Below are 13,364 nucleotides of genomic sequence, written 5' to 3'. Positions count from 1 at the left end.
CTGTTTCTTACTTTGTTTTTAACACTGTTTTTCCAGCGCTTATCCATACTGCTATGTATATTGTTAAATCATTGCTTCTAACTGCCGTGTATGTGGAGAGTGCACCCACACCTTCCACCCACCCAGTCTCCAGACAATGGATGCCCAAGTCGTTATCTACACCCTGTCACCCACGAGGAGTATTTTCAACCAGTAATTGAGAGAAAGTCCTATACTACCATTTAGAATGGTATAGAATTTAGATAACTCAAACCCTTTAAGTTGCACTTAGGATCTAACAGTTCTTCCTTTAAGTTCATTCGAAATCTATTGATAAATAAAAATATTAACCAGGTTGCTTCGCTGGTGATTTCTATGAAACATTTCAATACGAATTGACTCCAATCCTTCTCAAACTTCAAAACAAAGAAGAAGAGGCAACACTTCCTAACTCATTCCATGAGCCAGCATTACCATGATACCAAAGCCAGATAAGACACCAAAAGAAAACTACAGACCAATATCTCTCATGAATATAGAAAACCCTCAACAAAATTCTACCAGACCAAATCCAACAGCTATTAAAAGTATTCTACGTCATGACCAAGTGAGATTTAGTCCAGGAATGCAAGGATGGTTCAAAATTAAAAAAAAAAAAAAAATTAATGTAATCCACCACGTTTTTTTTTACCACATTAATAGAACAAAGGAAAAAAAAAACCCCACATGATCATCTCAACTGATACAAAAAAGGCATTTGACAAAATCCAACACCCTTTCATGAAAAAACACTCAGAAACTAATAGAAGTGACATTTCTCAACATGATAAAGGGCATTTATGAAAAACCCACTGTCAACATCACGGTGAAAGACTGAAAGTTTTCCCTCTAAGATCAGGAACAAAACAAGTATGCCCACCTACACCACTGTTATTCAAATTGTGCTGTAAGTTCTAGCCAGAGCAATCAGGCAAGAAAGAGAAATAAAATACATTCAAATCGGAAAGGAAAAAGTAAAACTATGTCTCTTCACAGATGACATGATCCTATGTGTAGAAAATCACAAAGATTCTAAAAGAAAGACACTAGAGCTAATAAATGAATTCAGCAAAGTTGTAGGGTACAAGATTAACATAGAAAAATTAGTTGTGTTTCAAATGAATAATTTGAAAAAGAAATTAAGGAAACAATCCGATATACAATAGCATCTAAAGGAATAAATAGCATTTAGGAATAAGTTAAGCCAAGGAGGTCAAAGACTTACACACTGAAAGCTATAAAACATGGCTGAAAGAAATTGTTGTTGTTAGGTGCTATTGAGTTGCCTCTGACTCATAGCAACCTTACATATGACAGAACAAACTGTTACCTGGTCCTGCACCATCCTCACAATCATTTACGCCCAATATTGCAGCCATGGTGTCAATCCATCTCGCTTAGTGTCTCCCTCTTTTTGCTGACCCTCTCTCTACCAAGCACGAAAGGAGCAAGTAAGAAATTAAAGGAGACCTAATTGCTTGTCCTGTGGGAGAAAGATGTGATAGTTTGCTTCCATGAGGATTACAGCCATGGAAACTCTATCCTACGACGGAATTGACCAGAATTGACTCAACGGAAATGAGTTTTGGAATCCCATGGTCATGGATTGAAGACTTCATATTGTTAAGATGTCAATAGCACCAAAAGCCATCTATAGATTCAGCATAATCTCTATAAAAATTCTAACAACACATTTTTTTGTGTGTGTTTGTGTGCTGGAAAAGTCAATCCTCAAATTCATATGGAATTGTAAGAGGCCCTGAATAACCAGAACAATCTTATAAAAGAAGAACAAAGTAGGAGGATTCACACTCCTGATTTCAAAACATTCTACAAAGTTACAGTAATCAAAACAGTCTGGTATTAGTGCAACAATAGATATGTAGACCAATGGAATAGAACTGAGAGTGCAGAAATAAACCAACACATCTATGGCCAACTGATTTTCAAAAAGGGTACCAAAGCCATTCAATGGGGGAAAGAATAGTCTCTTCAACAAATGGTGGTGAGACAACTGGATTTCCATATGCAAAAGAAAAAAGTTTAACATTCAGCATATATAATGAACTCCTACAACACAACAGCAAAAAAGACAAAACAACCCAATTAAAACATGGATAAAGGTCTTGAATAGACATTTCTCCAATGATATACAAATGGCCAAAAGGCACATAAAAGGATGCACAACAGTCATTAGTCATGAGAGAAATGCAAATCAAAATTACAACACTGTACCACTTGACACTCACTTCATTGTTTGTTGCTGTTAGGTGCTGTCAGGTGCTGTCAAGTAGGTTCCGACTCATAGAGACCTCAAGCACAAAAGAATGAAACGCTGCCCAGTCCTGCCTCATCCTCACAATCTTTGCTATGATCGATCCCATTCTTGCAGCCACTGTGTCAATCCACCCAGTTGAGGGCCTTCCTCTTTTTCACCGACCCTCTACCTTACCAAGCACGGTGTCTTCTCTAGGGAATGGTCCCTCCTGATAACAGGTCCAAAGCACTTGAGCGAAGTCTCACCATCCTTGTTTCTAAGGAGCATTCTGCCTGTACATCCTCCAAGACAGACTTGTTCACTCTTCTGTCAGTCCATGGTAGATTCAATATTCTTTGCCAACACAGCATTTTAAATTCATCAACTCTTTTTCGTCTTCCTTATCTGTCATCCAGCTTTCCCATGCATATGAGGTGATTGAAAATACCATGACTTAGGTTAGGCATACCTTAGTCCTCAAAGTGACATCTTTGCCTTTGAACAGTTTAAAGGGGTCTTTTGCAGCAGATTTGTCCAATGCAATACATTGTTCAATTTCTTTACTGTTGCTTGATTGTGGATCCAAGTAAAATGAAATCCTTGACTTCAGTATTTTCTCCATTTATCATGATGTTGCTTAATGATCCAGTTGTGAGGATTTTTGTTTTCTTTATGTTGAGGTGTAATTCATACTGAAGGCTGCAGTCTTTGATCTTTATCAGCAAGTACTCAAGCTCTCTTCCCTGCCAGCAAGTAAGGTTGTATTATCTATATATCGCAGGTTGTTAATAAATCTTCCTCCCATCCTGATGCCTGCGTTATTCTTTATATAGTCCAGCTTCTCGGATTATTCTTCATATGGTCCAGTTTCTTGGATTATTTGCTCACCATACAGACTGAATAAGGATGGTGAAAGGATACAACCCTGATGCACACCTTTTCTGATTTTAAACCACTTTGAATCCCCTTGATCTATTCAAATGACTCTCTCTTGGTCTGTGTACAGGTTCCACGTGAGCAGGATTAAGTGGTCTGGAATTCCCATTCTTTGAAATGTTATCCATAATTTGTTATAATGCACACAGTTGAATGCCTTTGCATAGTTAATAAAACACAGGTAAATATCTTTCTGGTATTCTCTGCTTTCAGCCAAGATTCATCTGACATCAGCAATGATATCCCTCATTTCACATCCTTTTCTGAATCGGCTTGAATTTCTGGCAGTTCCCCATCAGCCGTTTGTGTATTACCTTCAGCAAAATTTTACTTTCATGTGATATTAATGATATTGTTCGATAATTTCTGCATTCTATTGTGTCTTAGTTACCTAGTACAGCTATAACAGAAATACCACAAGAGGATGGCTTTAACAAGAGAAATTTATTCTCTCACAGTTTAGGAGGCTAGAAGTCCAAATTTAGGGTGCCAGCTGTACGAGAAGACTTTTTCTCTCTGTATGTTCTGGGAGAAGGTCCTTGTCATAAATCTTCCCCTGGCCTAGGAGCTTCTCAACGCAGGGACCCCTGGTCCAAGGGACGATCTCCGCTCCCAGCTCTTCTTTCTTGCTGGTATGAATTCCTCATCCTCTCTGCTTACTTCTCTCTTTTATATCTCAAAAGAGATTGAGTCAAGATACAACCCAATCCTGTAGACTGAGTCCTGCCTCATTAACATAATTACCTCTAACCCTGCCTCATTAACATGGTAGAGGTTAGGATTTACAGCATATAGGATAATCACATCAGATCACAAAATGGTGTAGGACCACATAAAATCATGGCCTAGCCAAGTAGATAAACATTTGTGGTGGATGCAAATCATGATATTTTGGATCACCTTTCTTTGGAAGAAGCCCTAGTGGCTCAGTGGTTAAGAGATATGGCTGTTAACTAAAAGGTCAACAGTTCAAACCCATCAGCCGCTCCTTGGAAACTCTATGGGGGAGTTCTGCTCTGTCCTATAGGGTCTCTATGAGTCAGAATCAACTTGATGGCAACGGGTTTGGATTTTTTTCTCCCCTTTGGAATGGACACAAATACAGATCTATTCCAGTCGGTTGGCCAGGTAGCTGTCTTCTAAATTTCTTGGTATAGATAAGTGAGCTCTTCCAGCATTGCATCCGTTTACTGAAAGATCTCAATGGGTATTCTGTCAGTTCCTGGAGGCTTGTTTTTCGCCAATGCCTTCAAACGCAGTTTCGACTTCTTCCTTCAATACCATCAGTTCTTGACCATATGCTATCTCCTGAAACAGTTGAACATGGAGTAATTCTTTTTGGTGACTCTGTATTCCTTTCATCTTCTCTTGATGCTTCCTATTTCACTATTTTCCCTGTAGAATCTTCCAATATTGCAATTCGAGGCTTGAATTTTTTCTACAGTTATTTCAGCTTGAGAAATGTTGAGCTTGGTTTTTCCCTTTTAGTTTTCTAAACACAGGTCTTTGCACATTTCATTATAATACACTACTTTGTCTTCTCAAGCCACCCTTTGAAATCTGTTTAGCTCAGCTCTTTATTTCATCATTTCTCACATTTGCTTAAGCTATTCAACATTCAAGATCAAGTTTCAGAGTCTCTTCTGACATGCATTTTGGATTTTTCTTTCTTTCCTGTCTTTTTAATGACATTTTGCTTTCTTCATGTGTAATGTCCTTGATGTCATCTGACAACTCCTGTGGTCTTTGGTCATTAGTTAGTGTTCAATCCTTCTAATCTATTCTTAAGCTGGTCTCTAAATTTAGATGGGATATACTCAAGGTTGTACTTTGGCTCTCATGGATTTATTTTAATTCTCTTCAGCTTCAACTTGATAGTTTGTTCTACAGTGGGCCCCTGGCCTTGTCCTGACTGATGATATTGAGCCTCTCCATCGTCTCTTTCCACAGATGTAGTTAATTTGATTCCTTTGTATTCTGTCCTGTGAGGTCCACATGTATAGTTTCCATTTATTTTGTCGAAAAAAAATATTTGCAATGAATAAGTTATTGGTCTTGCAAAATTCTATCATGGAATCTCTGGCATGATTGAAAGGTGAAAACTAGAAACAAAGAAGAAGGATCGATAGTTGGAAAATATGGCCTTGGCAATAGAAATGACACCAGAGATTCCATGATAGAATTTTGCAAGACCAATGACTTATTCATCAGGAATACCTTTTTTCAACACCATAAATGGTGATTGTACATATGAATGCTGCCAGATGGAATACTCAGGAATTAAATTGACTACATCTGTGGAAAGAGACAATGGAGAAGCTCAATATCATCATTCAGAACAAAGCTGGGGCCAACTGTGGAACAGATCATCAACTGCTAATATGCAAGTTCAAATGGAAGCTGAAGAAAATTAAAACAAGTCCACAACAGCCAATATACAACCTTGAGTACGTCCTACCAGAATTAAGAGGCCATCTCAAAAATAAATTTGATGTGTTGAACACTAATGACAGAAGACGAGACTAGTTGTGGAATGACATCAAGCACGTCATACATGAAGAAAACACGATGTCGCTAAAAAGACAGGAAAGAAAGGACCAAAATGGATGTCGACAGAGACTCTGAAACTTGCTGTTGAATGTAGAGGAGCTAAAGCAAATAGAAGAAATGATGAAGTGAAACAGCTGAACAGAAAATTTCAAACAGCTGTTCAAGAAGACAAAGTAAAGTATTATAATGACATGTATGAAGACCTGGAGTTAGAAAACCAAAAATGAAGAACACGTTCAGCATTTCTCAAGCTGAAAAAACTGAAGAGAAAATTGAAGTTGCAGTATTGAAAGATTCTACAGGGAAAATATTGAATGACAGAGGAAGCATCAAAAAAAGATGGAAGGAATACACAGAACCACTACACCAGAAAGAATTGGTGGACATTCAACCATTTCAGGAGGTAGCATACATCAAGAACCGGTGGTACTGAAGGAAGAAGTCCAAGCTTCCTTGAAGGCACTGATGAAAAGCGAGCCTCCAGGACTTGACAGAATACCAACTGAGATGTTTCAACAAACAGATGCAGAGCTGGAGGTGCTCACTCATCTATGCTAAGAAATTTGGAAGACAGCTGCCTGCCAACCGACTGGAGGAGATCTATATTTGTGCCTATTCCAAAGAAAGATGATCCAACAAAATGCAGAAATTATCAAACAATATCATTAATATCATGCACAAGTAAAATTTTGCTGAAGATAATTCAAATGAAGTTGCAGCAGTACATTAACAGGGAACTGCAAGAAATTCAAGCTGGATTCAGAAGAGGGCCTGGAACCAGACATATGATTGCTGATATGCGGTAGATCTTGGCTGAAAGCAGAGAGTACCAGAGGGATGTTTACTTGTGTTTTATTGACTACGCAAAAGCATTAAATTGTGTGGATCATAACAAATTATGGATAACATTGCAAAGAATGGGAATTCCAGAATACTTAATTGTGCTCATGAGGAACCTGTACATCGACCAAGAGGCAGTCGTTTGAACAGAACAAGGGGATGCTGTGTGGCTTAAAGTCAGGAAAGGTGTGCATCAGGATTGAATCCTTTCACCATAGTTATTCAATCTGTATGCTGAGCAAATAATCCAAGAAACTAGACTATATGAAGAAGAACAGGGTAATCAGAATTGGAGGAAGACTAATTTACAACCCACCGTATGCAGATGACACAACCTTGCTTGCTGAAAGCGAAGAGAACTTGAAGCACTTACTGATAAAGATCAAAGACTTTAGTGCGGATGCACCTCAACATAAGGAAAACAAAAATCCTCACAACCACTGGACCATTAAGCAACATCATGATAAGCAGAGAAAATATTGAAGTAGTCAAGTTTTCATATTACTTGGATCCGCAATCAATGCCCATGGGAACAGTGGTCAAGAAATCAAACCACGTGTTGCATTGGGCAAATCTGCTGCAAAAGACCTCTTTAAAGTGTGTTTTAAAAAAACAAAAAAAGAAAGAAAAGATGTCCCTTTGAGGACTAAGGTGTATCTGACCCAAGCCATGGTATTTCACTTGTCTCATACGCATGCAAAAGCTGGACATGAATAAGGAACACCAAAGAAGAATTGAAGCCTTTGAACTACAGTGTTGGCGAAGAATATTGAATATACCATGGACTGCCAGAAGAATGAACAAATCTGTCTTGGAAGTATAGCCAGAAAGTTCTTTAGAAATGAGGATGGCAAGACTTTATCTCACGTAGTTTGGACATGTTATCAGGAGATTCCCTGGAGAAGGACGTCATGCTTGGTAAGGAAGAGGATCAACAAAAAAGAGAAAGATCCTCAACGAGATAGATTGGCACCGTGGCTTCAACAATGGGCTCAAGCATAACAACAAGTGTGAGGATGGCACAGGACCAGGCAGTGTTTCACTCTGTTGTACACAGAGTAACTATAAGTCAGCACAGACTCAGTGGTACCTTGCAAGAACAAATAAAAACAACATACATGTTCATTAATGTGTGTGTTTATACATATATATGAATGTATATACATAAAACCCTGTTGCCTTTGAGTCAGTTCCAATTCATAATGACCCTACAGGACAATGTAGAACTGCTTCATAGGATTTCTATGGAGTGGCTGGTGGATTTGAACTGCCGTCCTTTTGGTTAGCAGCCAAGCTCATACTCACTACACCACCAGGGCTCCATATATGTGTGTGTGCGCGCGTGTGTCTGTGTAGAGAGAGAGCTAGAGAGGTTTATTTTTTCAAATTGACTTTATGACTATTGTGGCTGCAAGTCCAAAATCCATACATCAGACCAAAAAACCTATTGACACTGAGTCGATTCAGACTCATAGTGACCGTATAGGACAGAGTAGAACTGCCCTATAGGGCTTCCAACACTGTAAATCTTTAAAGAAGCAGACTGCCACGTCTTTCTCCCATGGAGCAACTGCTGGTTTTAAATTGCCAACCTTTGGTTCACAACTGAGTCCTTAACTATTGTGCCACCAGGGATCCTGTGTAGGTCTGGCAACAGGCTTCAAACTCCAGGTGGTGGGCTGTATATTTCAGCAGGAGGTCTCTTTAGAGATCTGAGGCAGAAATCTTCCTCTGTGAAATTCATGTTTTGCTCTTAAGGCCTTCAACTGATTTGATGAGGCCCACCCACATAGTGAAGCGTGATCTGCTTTACTTAAGGTGCTGATTTAAATGTTAATCACATGTAAATACCTTCATAGCAGCGTCTAGATTAGTGTTTGACCAAACAACTAGACACCATAGCCTAGCCAAGTTGACATAAAATTAACTATCACTATTTTTTATTTTTATGGGAAACCCTGGTGGCGTAGTGGTTAATACTATGGCTGCTAACCAAAGAGTTGGCAGTTCAAATCCACGAGGTGCTCCTTGGAAACTCTATGGGGCAGTTTTACTCTGTCCTATAGGGTTGCTATGAGTCTGAATTGACTCGACGGCACTGGGTTTGGTTTGGTTTATAGGGTCGCTATGGGTTGGAATCCACTCGACGGCAATGGGTTATTAGGTGTATGCCAGCTTCTCTTAGTAGCCATGTGTAGCTCTGTTTATTCTAAACTTAACCTATCCTTTTTGAGGCCAATTCTATTTTTTGCCTGTTTGCAGGGAGAAAGGAAGGGTCAGGCACGGATCCACTGAATCACCAGCCTGGAGTTCCCTGAGAGCTAAGGGTAAAAGGGTAAAAGGGTAAAAGGGTAGGAGGTGGAAAACTGCCCTGAGGCCACAGGAAATGTCAAAGCTGAGCAAGCAAATGCAAGATTCAGGCAAGAACTAATGAGATCAAAAATGTTGAGAAGAATCATTGCCAGATTATCAGAAAATAATTGCCTGATTTGGGAGGTGTGACCAGAGACAAGCATTGAAGTTGAAATAGGAGGCAGAGCAGAGAATTTGCAAACAAGGACTTCAAATTTCTAAAAAAGAATAAAATGTATTTGTATACTTTGACAATTTAAAACTTTTTTTATATGACTTATCTGGACATTAAAAATAATATAAGCAAATTATCTTGGTATATTTTCACATACTTTAATCAGCCTCTTACCTGTAGCTGTCTCTAATATTGGTCAATGGTATTTTTCCAAGGAATTAAAAACAAAATATGTATTATTATTGTTAATTTTTTTCCACAAAATTGCTTGCTATCTTCTTCAAAGTGACATTTTATGGTGAATAAATTTGCAAGATGTTTGACATTTCCAATTGATCTTTTCTGTAGATCAAATTATTTCAGTTGAAAATATATTCTCTGTACAAGCCCTGGTAAGCTCCAAACAAATACCTATAAATGGTAGTAGATGTCTCCAATTTTAACTATTTTGGTATCAAAATGTGTAAATATTTCACCCAATTATGTTCGGTACTGCCACTGCCCCCTACCTCCCTCAGCTCTCACAGCCTCTCCCCTACCCGGAGCCTCTAACCATCTGGGTTGATCTTTCCATGCCTTCTATGTGTCAGCTGTGACACAAGGCCCAGGGCTCCCCTGGAGTCTAACCTCCACACTTCTCTGCACAGCCTTTCATCTGACCCCATTTCTCACTCTTTCAAGCTCCTGAAATCTTTCCAACGTGCTCTGTAGAACAGTGCTGTCTGATATATGGGAGTCATGTATGTAATTTAAAATTTCTTAGTAGCTACATTAAAAAAGTAAAAAGAAACAGATAAAATTCATTTTACTAATATATTAATATATCCAAAATACTATAAGTTAAATATGTAATCAATACAAAAATTGTTACTGAGATACTTTATTATTATTTTTTTTTTGTACTAAATCCTCAAAATCTGGTGTATATCTTAAACACAGCCCCTCGCAGTTTGGACCGGCCACATAGTAAGAGCTCAGGAGCCACATGTGGCTCATGGCTACCATATGGGACAGCACAGCTCCAGAATCCCCGTACAGAGTGTGGTCCATAGACTAGCAGCGTCAGTGTCATCTGGGACCTTGTTAGGGATACAGAATCTCTGTCTCCATTGAGACCTCCCGAGTCAAAATCTGCATTTTAACAGGTGATCTCCAGATGATTCAGATGCTCAGAAGTTGGAGAAACACTGGTCTGGAGGGCACAGTCAGTCCACAGTGAGCCCCCTATATCTCCATCTTTTTCCTGAACTTCTTGTACTTACTGACGCTTCGTTGAGCGCTGAAGGCATTTCCACCCCTGCTGCTCTTTCAAGTGGTACCTGTTTTCTCTCTCAAACCCAAGTACTAGTAGGCCTTTGGATAAGCTAGATATCCTTTCTGCTCCTCTTTGTCCCTTGCTGACCATTCTTTCTCCCACCTCCCTAAGCCCTCACAGCTTTGAAGCTCATGTCAGCAGACTCTCTCATTCACTAGCCCTCATTGTTGCTGTCATTGACTGAACCCCCAGTCATGCCTCCTCATTCAGGGCTCCCTGTCATGCCAACATTCCTTAGTGGCTTCAGTATTTGATGATCCTTCGAATGCTTGGCACTCTCCTTTCCCTCCTCTCCTCCAAAAAGCTTATCTTCCATTCTCCTCAGATACTTTCTCCCATGATTGTACCTTAGACATTCTCATACAAAACACTGCATCCATACTAGAATCTCAACTTCAAGCAACAACTCTCCAGCCACCACTTCCTGTTTTCTTCCTCACTCCTTGTAGCACTTCAACAGTCCTTCATGCGGACCCACAATACATTGATTCATCCACCCACCATCTCAATGTCATTTTCTCACTTCTCCTATTATAACCACTCTCTTCCATGTACCCTCCACCTTTTTCACTTTCATACTCTCTTGATAGAATCACAGTCCTGGTTAAATACAACTCTGCCTCCACCATACAGTTGAATACGACCCACAAAAAACCTACAACTATGCTGACTGCGCTTTGGCTACTAACCAAAAGGCCTGCGGTTTGAACTCACCAGCTGCTTCTTAGAAATCCTATGGGGCAGTTCTACTCTGTCCTATAGGGTCTCTATGAGTCGGAATAGACTCGACAGCAACGGGTTTTGTTTTTTTTTTTTTTTTTAAATATGTGATCCCTTAGTGTTGCTGGTCAGTTTCCCTAGCCCATTCACTGTCTTACTCTCCTAGATGACTGTTTCACACCCCCTCCTCTCTCCTCACACTTCCAACACCCTTCACCAATCTCACCCTTAACTAATGACCTTACTTTCTACTTAACTGAGAATAGAGAAGCAATCAAGAAAGACTGTCCACAAGTCCTACTACAGGGATCCACTGGGGCACCTCTGCTCTGCTTGCTCCCTAGATATCTTCCTGTCTAGCCTACACAAGGACACCACTCCAGCAGTTCTCCCACCTCTTCCCTACATCACCAGTCTAGTCCTTCCTACTGGATCATTCTCATACCTACAAACATGCTGTTACTTTACCTGGCTCCACATACTCTTCCAGGGACATTGGTGGCTTAGTGGTAGAATTTTCACCTCTCATGGGAGAGACATGGGCTTGATTCTCGGCCAGTGCTCTTCATGCACAGCCACACCCATCTGTCAGTGAAGGCTTGTGTGTTGCTATGATGCCAACCAAGTTTCAGCAGAGCTTCCAGGCTAAGGCAGACTAGTAAGAAAGCCCTGGTGATGTACTTCTAAAACCAGCCAATGGAAGCCCACAGTCCTGCATCATCACAGGATGGTGCAGGACCAGGCAGTGTTTCATTCCATTGTGCATGGCTCACCATGAATTGGGAGACAGCTCAATGACACAGCAGTACCTTCTCCTCTCAGAGTAAAAGGCAAAGTCACAGAGTAGGCTACAGTGCCCTACCTGGTTGTATCCCTTATCTATGGCTACATGACAAACTAACACAGAACTTGGCAGCATAAAAAAAAAAAAAAAAATTATTATCATACTGTTTCCATGGGCCATGCATCCAGGAACAGCTAACCTGGGTCCTCTGACTCTAGGTCTCTTACGAAGTTGCAGTCAAGCTGTTGGATGGGGCTGCAGTCAGCTCAAGTGTTGGCTAGGGCAGAAGGACCCACTTCTAGCTCACTCACATACTGGAAGGTTACATAGAAGAGTAAATGTTCTACCTTACATATTTAAAGGATCATTTTGGAAGCTGTGTTAAAAGTAGACTGGATGAGGACAAAATAGGGGGTGGGGCGAACAGCTAAGGGGCTACCTGGGTAAGACATGATGTTGGCTTGGACCAATGTGCTAGCAGTGGAGGTGGTGAGAAGTGACAGTACCTTGGACGTATTTTAAATGTAGAATAATAAGGATGTGCTAAAGGATTAGAAGTTGAAATGAGAGAGAGAGAAGTCAAAGGGTTCTGGCCTGAGCAACTGGAAGGATGGCCTTATTATTAATTGAGATGGGGAGGAGTGTGGGAGGGAGCAGGCTTGAGTGTGAGATAGTTCATTTGGGACATGTTATACCTGAGATGCGCTTTAGGCATCTGAATAGAGATGTTGAGCAGGCAGTGGGATACCTAAGTCCAGACTTTCAGGGAGAAAAATAAGCTGGAGATATAAAATGAGAGTAGTCAGTTAGCATATAGATGAAATATAAAGCCATGAGACTAGTTGAGACGCCATGAGAATTAATGTAGATAGAAAAGAGAAGTGGCCCCAAAGATCCCGGCTGCCTATATTCCCTCTTTTGTGTAATCCTCTCCCCTTTGAGTACGCGTTGGACTCCTTAACTCACTTCTAACCAACATAATATGGCCAAAGTGATAGGATGTCACATCTGACACAGAGGCTTCCATCTTGCAGGAGCATACACATGCTGTCTCTTCTGGGTTCACTTGCATCAGGGGAAGCAAACCGCCATGCTGTGAGCAGCCCTGTGGAGAGAGGTCCATACAGCCAATGAGGAGCTGAGGCTCTGTCCAACAGCCCAAGAAGACCTGAAGCCTACACCCCAGTACTGGATGAAGTCTTCCACCCAAAATGCTGGTAAAACAGTCTACTCCTTCTTATGGTAGGTGAGACCCATCACTCTGCTTTTCTCTCCAGCCTTATTTCCAAATAGCCTCCTTAGATTCCATCCCTTTTTGCACCTTTGGATATCATGTTTGTTTGTCTTGTTTTTAGATACCAATTCCATCATTCCAGACTATGTAAAAAAAGGTAAAGCATCATTTACACTCACCCAG

This window comes from Loxodonta africana, chromosome 1 (assembly GCF_030014295.1).
Source record: "Loxodonta africana isolate mLoxAfr1 chromosome 1, mLoxAfr1.hap2, whole genome shotgun sequence".
Taxonomy (NCBI): Eukaryota; Metazoa; Chordata; class Mammalia; order Proboscidea; family Elephantidae; genus Loxodonta; species Loxodonta africana.
The sequence above is the reverse complement of the archived record's forward strand: the minus strand, read 5'-3'. Positions refer to the sequence as shown.